Here is a 12,915-nt window from a genome sequence, read left to right as displayed (position 1 = left end):
AAGAATATTATTTAATAAAATAAGCGGAGTCATAAGTCCTCGAATGAATATTCAAAATAATATTCATTAAGTGAAATAAAGTTATCGAATAAACCTTATTCGAATAATAGATTTGAAAACTATTTATATATATATATATATATATAATATACTCGGGAACATCGTCTCCCGGTTTAGAAAATATGTTCACCTTTGGGTCCCCTATACTAAGGGTATACGCAACTACTCCTTATTTTTTAGCATAGGTATTATGCAACTTATAAGCAATTGAATCAACAATTAGATATCAAGATTACGAAACAGACATGCATATATACCATATCAGCATGCTCCAATATATCGCAAAATTTGCTAATAACAATCATGCACTTATCACATGATAATGCATATACATATATTTACATCACAATAACAGTATAACGGGTAGAAAACTTGCCTGAGCGACTGGGGGTGATAAAAGGCTTGGTACGAGTCTGGTAACCTATAAACAACATATAAGTTGGAATTAAACCAAAGTCGCTTATGAATCTATACTTTAACCAATTAGACTCTAACGTTCGCTTTTGCGCTTAACGATTCACTTAAGTCGCTCGAGTACCCTCGGCTCCACCATTTTTAATAAATTAACCATTAAGGGTTTTAAGGCGATTCTTTTGCGAATCCCCTACCAACTGCCTAACCCACTTTACATAATTGTTTCATACTCTAATTAGTCATTTAAGGGCCTTAACCAAGGTTTTAAAGTAGGCGAGGGGTAATGGTTCGTTCGCGAAACGCCGTTACTTAAAATAGTCGTTTCTCCTAAAGCGTACATCGGATTCAAGCGAACCACATATCAAAACGAAGCTCGTAACATGAACTATCTAAAAGTGGCAAAGGTTAAAATCTTTCAGTGAGTTCACGGGTCCTAAAGTTAAGAACAGAACAGTTAAGGAAAATTGGGCATTATGACATTTATGTTTACGCGATTTCTAATTTAATTAACACTCTAAATTATCATCAATTCACTCACAACCACCAATACAAAAATATTCAACCATCATACTACAAACTCAGTCCCCAACTCCAAGTTTTACCAATTTATCCAACCAATCAAAGACCCAATATTCAAAACCAATACAAATCCATCAAAACTACTTATAATCAAAGATCAAGCCTTAATACTAACAATGCTTCAATAAAACTTAATGGAATCATAAAATCAAAGCTAGGGTTTGAAGTTGATACCTTCCTTGGAAGGTGTTAAGTTGCTAGGAAACCTTAGGGAGCCTTAATCTAACCTCCTACAAACTTGATCTTTCCAAAGAACTCAAGAACACAAAGTAAGGTTTTGAAGTTTCTAAAAGTCAGATTGAAAGAACTGTCAAAACTAGGGTCTTACCATGCTTATTTGGATGAGACTTGTGAACAAGAGTTGTAGGTCATCTCAATACCTTTCCAAAGAGCTATAAAACATACTATTTGAGTGAGTATTGAAGGAGATATAGTAGTTTGAAGTTGCTGCTCTGGTTTTGGCCGAGAGCTTGCTTCTTTAAAATGAAAAGTCAAGTTTGTGTTATGATTTTTTTTGTTTTGTTTCTTTGTTTATGGCTTGGCTAATTTTGAGGATTTACCATGGTAAAAAATGAATGGCTCACAATCAACCAACAACACACTTCTTTTTGCCATGCTTAGGTCATCATTCTTATGTCATCCAATTGCCACATATCTCTTCCTTGTGGTTTGATGATGTCACAATCCTTGGCTTCTTGTACAAGCTTGTCTCTTGGTCACTTATTTGTTTTACGGTTCGCTTAACTTTCGTTCTCGTTCGTCGTTTGAGGGATCATATCCGGGATCTTATTACTTGGGTTCCCCTAAACCTTTCTCAATATTTTATATTCCTTTTTATGATCCCCTCTTAAAATCCTTGAATTTAAATCAGTTTTATCCTGTCACCTTATACTCAATTCTTTCTGTATCTGGTGGATTTTCGGGAAAAAATCAAAGTGTTCGGATTTGGATTATGACGATCTTTACATACACTTATTTACTTTATGGAGTACTAATACGATCTTAGAATTTCCATAACAGTACTCATATATAGCGTGGTCTGATAATTTTCCTTAATCATCATCATCAGCAAAAGTTACTATTCTTCCGTGTTTCAAAATTTTCCAAAAATTGGGGTTATTACATGGTTGGTTCATAAATTTTTCCTTTCTCTTTGTCTTTGGGATCACTCTCAGTATGTGATCTAGTCTTGAACTTTGAAGTTTCAGAATTTGACTTTATTTGATCACAATGCCTTTTTCCTTAGGCCTTGGAGGTTTCTTTGCATCAGAAGCTTTAGACTTAGGATTTGTCTTCTCAGCAGCAAATCTAGCTTCTTCCTCCTTCAGAGTTTCTAAATCCATTCTTGGATTGTGTTTCAAAAATAATCTTCTTTCTATCTCCTCATCAAGTGTCTGGATTTTAGGATCTTTGTAATAAACAGTAGTCTGCTTCCCCTTTAACTTCAGAGTTTACAAAAACCTCTGAGAGTCTTCAGATCCTGACTGAATCAGAATATCAGTACTTAACATCAGACTTTGCTTATCACCACTTGACTTCAGTCTTTGAGCATTCACAGCATCAGAACTTGACTTGTTCTGAATAGAAGATTTTCCTTGAACTTTTCTTTGACCTCTGCTCTTTTCAGATTTTCCATGGTCATCACCTTTATCATCCTTTTTCTTCAGTTCTTGAGTAGGTGAGCATTTGGACTTAACTACCTTCTCCCCCTTTTTGGCATCATCAGAAAGTAAGAGAGAAAGAAGAAGTTCAACTGAAGATTGGATTTCATCCAATTGAGCTTTCTGAGAAGATTGATTAGCCAGGACCTCAGGCATTTGGGCATGTTGCTCCTCTTGAGTTTTCTCAATGGCTTCAACTTTTTCAGAAATAGGTCTGATATACCTGTTCTTGTCAAGTTTGATCTGTAGATCTAACTTATCAACATGTTCCCTCAGTGTATCAACCTTTTCATGAGTAGAAGTATGTAAACCTTGAAGATGATTTGTAGACAGAGCTGTGATCTTGAGTTGTGTCTTGAAATTAGCATTTGTGAGCAACTCATCAGCTTTTGCAATATGCTGTCAGAACTTTAGAACATGGAATAAAATCTGTTTCATTCCACTTCTTGGTCCACTCAACACCTCTGTGAGTATCCTCCCAAGGAATAGGTGCTTCCTTTTCAACAAATTTCTTCACCAATTCTTCCTTTCCCAGAATAGGTACTGGAGTCTCAGCAGAAATACTGTCATCAGAACTTGAGGAAGACTCATTTTGTTCTGATAGCTCAACAGTGTGTGAAGCAACTGGAGATTCAGGAATAACATCATCTAAATTCTGATCAGCAGAATTTATCTCCAGAGCTGGTGTCTTTGATGTTGATGGAGCTTCCAGATAAAGAACTTCAGGTATATTCAAATTATGAATATCTATTTCAGAATTATCAGTTTGTTCTTTAGCATCATCTGTAGCTTTAATAGGAGAGACAGGAGGGGTAACAACTGTGTCATTAGCAGTGTCTTTGGCTTGAGCTGGACGGGCTTCAATGATAATTGGTTCTTGTGAGATCAGAGATTCCTGATCCCCTTCCTCAGCTTCTTCAGTATCTTCTGATATAGCCTTAGCCAAATACCTCCTAGCCTTCATTTTCGTCAATCTCCTTGCCAATGAAGGAGTTGCTTCAGCAGCATCGAAATTTACAGATTTCCTTTTCAAAGTACATTTCATGAAATTTATCAATTACATGCAAAAATTACAAGATAGTCATATTCTAAGATTCTTAACATCAACAGCCTTAGTCCTAGTCTAAGAAAACCTATCGACTAGCTCCTTCTGCTGCTGACGAAGAGCACTGCAAGACGGATGATTCATTCTTGCTGATGGAGAGCTTCTCTCCTTTCCTCTTCCAAACGATCAAGATGGAGGTGATAGTCCATCGAAAAGAACAAGAGGTCAGTGTGAACCTCTTGTGGAAGTGAGTTCCAGAGCTCTTCAGGAATGGCGGTGACATGCCACTCCTGTTGCCAATCATCACAACTCAACTCGATATTGAAAGTTTCATAGTTCAAGAACAAGTTGAAATGAACCATTTTTGTTGATGAGAATAAAAAGAGAGTGAGTTTGTGAGAAAATGAAAGATGTTTTGGCTGGGATGAATAGTTGGTTTAAATAGCCAATAGAATACCAAGGGACACGAGGACTGTTTAACAATTATAAGTAAAAATAATGATCCCTCGACTCCCTAGACTGATGTGTAATAATAACAGTTAGTAAAAGATTTAAAGCAAGAGTTAATGGGCACGGGAAATAATTAACAATTATTGTGCACATGCAGTTTTTCAAGACATACACGTTAACCACTAACCCATAATGATTATGACTGTTTTATCTCACCCAAATTTATTCTGATTTAAATATGATTGTTTTAGATTTTACCACAAATAAGTCAAGTAAAGAAAAATGCCACGTAAGCATCAAAGATTCCATCAGGATTTAATATCAGAACTTAACTTATATCAGATTTTTAACAGTCATCAGAACATGGCTTCTGTACTCAAAAAGTGAATATCTTTTTCTGTGATTCTTCATACAAATACTGACTTGTTTTCTTCAGAGTTTAATTATCAGAACTTCCATCAGAACTTGTCCTCAGAATTTATGCAAATAACACTTAACTATTTGTCAAAAGCAACTTAATCACCACAGTAATTTTCATCATTCATATGGAGTGAAAATGTGTGCATTCAGCAAAATATCAGATAAAGATTAAAGTCTGATAAACTTCAGTACATCTTAGAAATAAGGCAAAACTCAGAAAAATGCTTAAAATCTGTCATCAGTTGTGATGTCTACTATAGAACAAATTTATGTAAGAGTCCACCTCAACTGTTTGTGCTCATTTTATGCATCTTTTGAAATTCCTTTTTACAGTGGCTTCTCAGTGTAAGTGAGTCACGACTGCTTATCAGAATTTATGTTGTTATCAATCAGAGTATTTCTCCAGTAATCATAGAGTGTGAAAAGTCACCAAGAAAATTTTTTGTTTTTCTAATGCATATTACTTAATACCAGCAATGCACTTGGGTCTTCCCTTCCACATTTTTACTCTAGATCTCAAAGGAGTACCTGACTTTTATTCTTTTCTTTTGATAAGTGAGGCTTATCAGCACTTAGTTCATTCTTAAGATTTACTGACATCAGAATTTGACAAGTAAGAAACAAGAATCTAGTTTGTGACTTAGTAATAAGATACACAAAGTAAACTTGACTAAGCTCAATATCAGAATCTGCTTGTGTTAATGAGTTTCCACATAAACAACTAATTCAAACATGGGATTTCTAGTATGTTAAAGACTACTAGGTCAGCTCCAGCACAGTTATCCTCATTGGATTGAATAGTCACAGAACATTCAAAACACTTATCAGAGTATATAAATCCACATCAGATAACAATCAGCATTTAATGAATTTTCAAATTAAGCACACATGACATAGAGATAATACAATCTGTAAGCACTGATCATAAAGTCTGATACATGAGAACAAAAACTAAGCAGATTTAGAGAAAGAACCTGAAACCATTCCAAGTTCATTTACCAATCTTATAAAAGTAGCTTTACATAGTGGTTTTGTGAAGATATCTGCTAGCTGTTGATCTGTTGGAAAAAAATGCAATTCCACTGTACCTTCATCCACATGTTCCCTTATGAAATGGTACCTAATGTTGATGTTCTTTGTCATTAAGTGTTGAACTGGATTACCTGTCATAGCAATAGCACTTTGATTATCACAGTAAATACGGATTTTAGAAAATTCTAACCCATAATCCAGCAACTGATTCTTCATCCAAAGAATTTGTGCACAACAGTTTCCTACAGCAATATATTCTGCTTCTGCAGTTGATGTGGAAATTGACTTTTGTTTCTTGCTAAACCAAGAAACCAATTTGCCTCCAAGAAATTGGCAGCTTCCACTAGTGCTTTTCATGTCTATTTTACATCCTGCAAAATCTGCATCTGAGTAACCAATTAGCTTAAAATCTGATTCCCAGGGATACCACAATCCTAGATCAGCTGTACCCTTAAGGTACTTGAAAATTCTTTTGACAGCTAATAAGTGAGGTTCTCTTGGATCAGCCTGAAATCTTGCACAAAGACAGGTAGCATACATGATATCAGGTCTACTTGCAGTTAGATAGAGTAAGGAGCCAATCATATCTCTGCAGTTAGTAATATCTACTGATTTACCAGTATCCTTATCTAACTTGGTTGCAGTGGCCATGGGAGTGGATGCAGTTGAACAATCTTGCATTCCAAATTTCTTCAGTAAATTTCTGGTGTACTTGGATTGACAAATAAAAGTGCCTTCTTCAGTTTGCTTGACTTGAAGGCCCAGAAAATAGCCGAGTTCTCCCATCATACTCATTTGATATCTTGATTGCATTAGCTTTGCAAACTTCTCACACAGTTTGGAATTAGTAGAACCAAATATGATATCATCAACATATATCTGTACCAAAAGTAAGTCTTTTCCATGGTTGAGGTAGAATAAAGTCTTATCAATTGTGCCTCTATAAAATCCACTTTCTAGAAGGAATTGAGCTAAAGTCTCATACCATGCTCTTGGAGCTTACTTAAGGCCATAAAGTGCTTTGTCAAGCCTGTAGACATGATTGGGAAATTTAGGATCTACAAAGCCTGGAGGTTGTTCAACATATACCTCTTCTTCCAATTCTCCATTGAGAAAAGCACTTTTCACATCCATTTGAAAGACTTTAAACTTCTTGTGAGCAGTATAAGCCAAAAAGATCCTTATGGATTCTAATCTAGCAACTTGTGCAAATGTTTCATCATAATCAATACCCTCCTGTTGAGAGTAGCCTTTAGCAACCAGTCTTGCTTTATTCCTTGTAATTATGTCATCACTGTCAGTTTTGTTTCTGAAGACCCATTTTATACCAACAATTGATTTGTTCTTTGGTCTTGGCACTAGGGTCCAGACTTTATTTCTATCAAATTCATTTAACTCTTCCTGCATTGCTTGCACCCAATCAACATCTTGAAGAGCTTCTTCCACTTTCTTTGGTTCAGTCTGAGATAGAAAAGAATGAAAGAGACATTCATTTGAAGTTGCAGTTCTGGTTCTGACACCTGCTTCAGAATCTCCAATGATTAAATTAGGTGTATGTGCTTTAGTCCACTTCCTTGCAGATGGAAGTTGATCTCTAGAACTGGATCCTCCCCCATGATCCATGATGTCTCCATCAGCATTTTCTGATGCTCCCCCTATAGTTATGCTCTCTGAGACTTTAGAATTTGAGTTTGATTTTTCAGGAGTTAAAGAATCAGAGCTTCCAAAATTATCAGAATTTGGCTCATCAAAACTAGATGAATCAGAACTTGAAGAGCCAGTGACAGGTTCTGATGCTTCTCGAGAGTCTTGGGATGTGGTAGGATCTTTAGCTTGCTCCCCCCGGACAAGTGCATTTTCCTTTGGAGTTGTTACCAAAGTTTCAATGACATCAGAACTTAATCCATCAGAACTTACAAGATCAGTATATAAGTCATCAAAATTTCCAGAATCGGAATTTAAATCTTCATTCTCAAATCTCAGCTGATCATTATCATTGAAATCTTCAAGTCCAGTAATCTTCTTATCATCAAAAGAGACATTGATAGATTCTATGTCAACCCTTGTTCTTAAATTATAGACTCTGAAGGCTTTTGTGGAAAGTGGATATCCAACAAAAATTCCTTCATCAACTTTTAGATCAAATTTTGACAGCTGCTCAGGATGAGTCTTAAGAACAAAACACTTGCAACCAAATACATGAAAGTATTTCAGATTTGGCTTCTTTTTCTTCACCATTTCATATGGTGTTTTTCCATGCTTGTTTATGAGTGTAGCATTTTGTGTAAAACAAGCAGTCTGCACAGTTTCAGCCCAAAAATAGGTTGGTAGCTTTGCTTCATCAAGCATTGTTCGTGCAGCTTCAATGAGAGTCTTGTTCTTTCTTTCTACAACTCCATTTTGCTGTGGAGTCCCAGGTGCATAAAATTCCTGTTTGATTCCATGATCTTTGCAGAACTCTTCCATGATTGAATTCTTGAACTCAGTGCCATTATCACTCCTTATGATTTTAACAGAATCTTTGATCAATTTATCCAACTGTTTGACATGATCAGTTAGAGTAGATGTTGTCTCAGTCTTCTTGTGCAAGAAATACACCCAAGTGTATCTTGTGAACTCATCCACTATAACCATAGCATATTTCTTCTTTGCAATAGACATGACATTGACTGGACCAAATAGATCAACATACAGTAGGTGATAAGGCTCAAGAATTGATGACTCAGTTTTGCTCTTGAAAGAAGATTTTCATTGTTTTGCCTTCTGACATGAATCACAAAGGCCATCAGGAGCAAGTACTGTTTTTGGCAGTCCTCTCACAAGATCTTTCTTTACAAGTTCATTTATATTGTTGAAATTTAAATGAGAGAGTTTCTTGTGTCAATTCCAGCTTTCTTCAATTGATGTTCTACTCAACAGACAGATTGCAGAACCATTATTACTTGTTGAAAGTCTGGCTTCATAAATGTTACCATGCCTGTATCTTTCAGAACCACTTTGCCAGTAGAATTACTTATAACTTCACAGTGTTCTTCAAAGAAATCCACATGATAACCTCTGTCACATATTTGACTTATACTCAACAGATTGTGTTTAAGTCCTGAGACTAGAGCTACTGTTTCAATGATGATATTCCCAAGATTGATCTTGCTATATCCCAGAGTTTTTCCAATATTGCCATCTCCATAAAAAACTCCTGGGCCAGCTTTCTCCACAAAATCTGATAGCAGGGCTTTATTTCCAGTCATATGTCCTGAACATCCACTATCCATAACTAGGATGTTCTTCATGTTGCCCTGCAATCACAAAGACCACTAATGGTTAGTTTTAAGGACCCAGACTTGTTTGGATCATTTGGCCTTTTTAAGTTTGTTAACATTTGCAGCGGATTTAACATCAGAGTTTATGCTAACATTTTTTTATCAGTATTAACAGTATCAGACTTTGCATCATACTTTATACTAGAAGGAATTAAAGCAACTTTCTTCAAAGAAGGTTTTATCTGATAATAATCATAGTACAAACTATGATATTCTTTACAAGTATAAATGGAATGCCATATACTACCACAATGAAAACAAGGATTTTGTGGCTTAAACCTAACAGACTGACTCTTAACTCCTGACTTAGAAGGTAAGGAGTTTATATTCTTATTCTTCCTGCAAAAAGAGGCCAGATGGTTAGAGTTTCCACAGTTATAGCATTTCTTTCTAGGAGCATTAGGAACAGGCATATAATTGTTGCTTTTATTCACACCTTCCTTTCCATTCCTATTTTTCCTAGCTACCTTTACCTTGTTTACACTGATAATCTCTTTCAGCTTATGTTTAAGCTGCTTCTTAGTTATTAAGCCTATGTTAACTTCAGTTGGTTTATCATGTTCTAATTTGTCAGAAGTTGACTCTGCTATCACTTCTGTCTCAATATCTCTCATCTTTTTAGAATTAGACTTTACAATTTTTGCTACAAACTTAACAAGATTTACCTTGGGCTTAGTAGTCTGTTTAACAATAATTGGCTTAACTTGTTCAGTTCCTTTTTCACTTTTCTCATTTCCATAACCTAAACCCTCTTTCCAGTTTCCACTACTTAGTATATCCTGAGTTGCTCTTCCGGAGTTATCCAAGTCCTGATAATCTCTCTCTCCTTTTCTAACTCAGTTTTTAGAGATTTATTCATTTTTAGCACTCCATCTCTAACATAAAAGGCATCATCTCTTTCTTTCTGAGTTTGATGGAACATGACTAACTCTTTTTCTAAATAATCATTCCTCTTTTTAAAAGCAAGATTTTCAGAAGTTAATCTCTCACATGTTAAAGTTTGATCTCTGTAACTAATAAACATGGTTTTAAGATATAATCTCAACTCAGTAATATGATCAGTATGAAAGGCATAAGTTGTTTGAGGTACCTTTAACTCAGCAGCATCAGAACTGCTATCAGCATTTGCCATCAAGGCATAGTTCTCCTCATCTTCAGAATCTGAAGTGTCTGTCCAGTTTTTCTTCTTTGTGACAAGAGCCTTGCCTTTGTCACTCTTTCATTTCTTGCAGTCAGGAGATATGTGGCCTTTCTCACCACAGTTGTAGCATTTGACATTTGAGTAATCTCCTCTGTCGGACTTTCCTCCTTTGCCTTCAGATTTTCTGAAGCCCTTCTTATCAGAACTTGTACTTCTTTCCCTTTCTGAATTTCCTGTAGGCTATCTTTATGATACTCTTCACCATAAGAGCACACAATTTCATCATCTCTTCATCAGCATCTACTTCAGGTAAACTTTCAGTTTCTGAGTCATCATCATCATCAGAACTTGATGAATCTGAATCAGACTTTATGATGAGAGCCTTTCATTTTCCTTTCTTTGAGGCAACCACTTTAGGGGATTCCTCCTCAGCTTTAAGAGCAACTGTCCTTGACTTTCTTCCATGCCTCTTACTTCTTTGATCCATCTCAAGTTCATGAGTCTTGAGCATACCATAAATTTCATCAAGAGTAGTTTCATCAAGAGCATAGTTGTCTCTTATAGTAGTTGACTTCAAATCCCAACTTTCAGGAAGAGCTAAAAGGAATTTAAGATTTGAATCTTCAAGATCATATTCCTTGTCCACCAGTGACAGATCATTCAAGAGTTTGACAAATCTGTCATATAAACTAGTTAATGACTCATCAGCTTTTGAGTCAAAGTGCTCATACTATTGAGTGAGTATAGTCCTCCTGTTCTTTTAGATTGTATCAGTTCCCTGACACCTTGTTTCCAAAGCATCCCATATCTCCTTTGCAGTCTTGCATTGAATTACCCTGTTTGACATGACACTATCAATGGCACTATGCAGCAAATGCCTTACCTTTGCATCCTTGGCAATAAATGAGATATCTTCAGCTGTGTATTCACTTTTCTCCTTTGGTATGGTCTTTGTTGGCTGATCTACAACCACAACAGAGAGCTTGGTTGGCTTATGCGGTCGTTCATAAATTCTGTCAAGGTATTCTGGATTTGTAGCTTCCAGAAACATAGCCATCTTTACTTTCCATATGGGATACTCATAAGGTCTCAGTATGGGAACCCTGATAGTCTCATATCGACTGTGGGTTTGAGTCTTTGGAGTTTCTTCAGTTTTGGCGGGTTTGGTTGGATTTCCTGCTTCTTCAGACATGACTGTTTTGGATCTTTACTGTATGTGTGTTAACAGATAGGCTCTGATACCACTTGTTAGGTCACACAACACTGTAGAAGAGGGTTGAATACAGTGTAGAATACAATCATATCGATTTAAAACACAAGTAACAGAAAACAGATGTATTCGATATAATAAACTCTGTTACAATGGAACTGTCCTCTCTCAGTGATGAACAAATATCACGAGAGCTTCTAGGTTACAATGTATGATCTACTCGATGATCGTAACACATATAGTGTAAACCTATGTCTGTGTTTAAATAGACACACAGTTACAAGATAACTTCTAATTGATATGGAATATAATTATGTCTCCTAAAATATATCAATCAGATATCTTATATAATTTTTCTAGTCCTCTAACTCTTTCCATGCATATTTCTTCTTGTATTAGTCTCGATCTTCTTTCCTGTAAATCAGCTTCCTTTCTTAAATGTTAGTCCCCCAGTACTTAAGCTCTGATATCCATCTTCTGATATTATCTTCTGATAATCTAAGTCCTGATATCTTTAAATCCTGACTTTCAGTAAGTCTTGACTCTAGTAAGAACTGATATTTTCTGTTAGTTAAGATCTGAAAACTAAACATGAAACATATGAGACATGACATCTCAAATATATCCAACACGGTTTGGACCTAAAACCGAAAACGAAAAATTATCATCGGATCATTTTTTAAACTTTTCAATTTCGGATCGTTTCGAATTTTTACGGATCGATTTTTTTATAAATTTTACCGGTTTCAGATCTATTTCAATTTTTGTTCATTTTTTTACTCAGAATTATCCAAAACTATTTCCCTTCATCTTAAAGATTATTTAATCCTAATTTAGTAATCCTCCCAAGTCTTTCCAGAATTATCCTTAACCAAAGCTACTTGATCACGCATATCCCAGGTTAGAAAAACCAAGTATCCTGCCATAAACAATTTGTAGCGTCACATTTATCAATGCAGATACAATGTACTGAGACACATTTGTTGAACATCGGAGAAATCCTTAAATTCCGGCCACGTGCAACACAGATGCCGGCGAGCTCTGAGCTGCACAACCACATGTACCTGCCTAATTGGATGGTTCCAGAACCCTTCTCCGTCTTTCTTGGTATGTATGTATATATTATGTGTAAGTATCTTGGAATGTGTGAGTTTAATTATGACAGCCTTTTTACTGTCCCTTCTATTACACTGCATTATCAAACCGTTTCAGTTTCGAAACTGTCCTTTATCTCAAATGTTTATTTTGTCTTTCTATATTCTTGTTGTGGGTCCCAATTTCCTTTTTCTAATTATAAATCGAAAAATGCTAAATTATGAGTATATCTGTTGTAAAAAAAAAAGAACAATAAGAAGTATACTTTTCTTTTTTTTAACAAAGGAGTAGTATCCTAAGAAATGATATCCTATTATAAAACCAAACCTAAATTATTCAATTTGGTTCAATTTTTGTAATCGGCGCGGTTTATTTTGATTTCTTCCAACTCTAATTTGGCCTTGATTTTAATTCGATTTTTGAGGAGTATAAAATTTTAATAGTACTGCACGTATGTTACAAATTGTAACATATTTGTAACATATGCT

This window comes from Apium graveolens, chromosome 11 (assembly GCF_009905375.1).
Source record: "Apium graveolens cultivar Ventura chromosome 11, ASM990537v1, whole genome shotgun sequence".
In the NCBI taxonomy this organism is placed as follows: Eukaryota; Viridiplantae; Streptophyta; class Magnoliopsida; order Apiales; family Apiaceae; genus Apium; species Apium graveolens.
The sequence above is the reverse complement of the archived record's forward strand: the minus strand, read 5'-3'. Positions refer to the sequence as shown.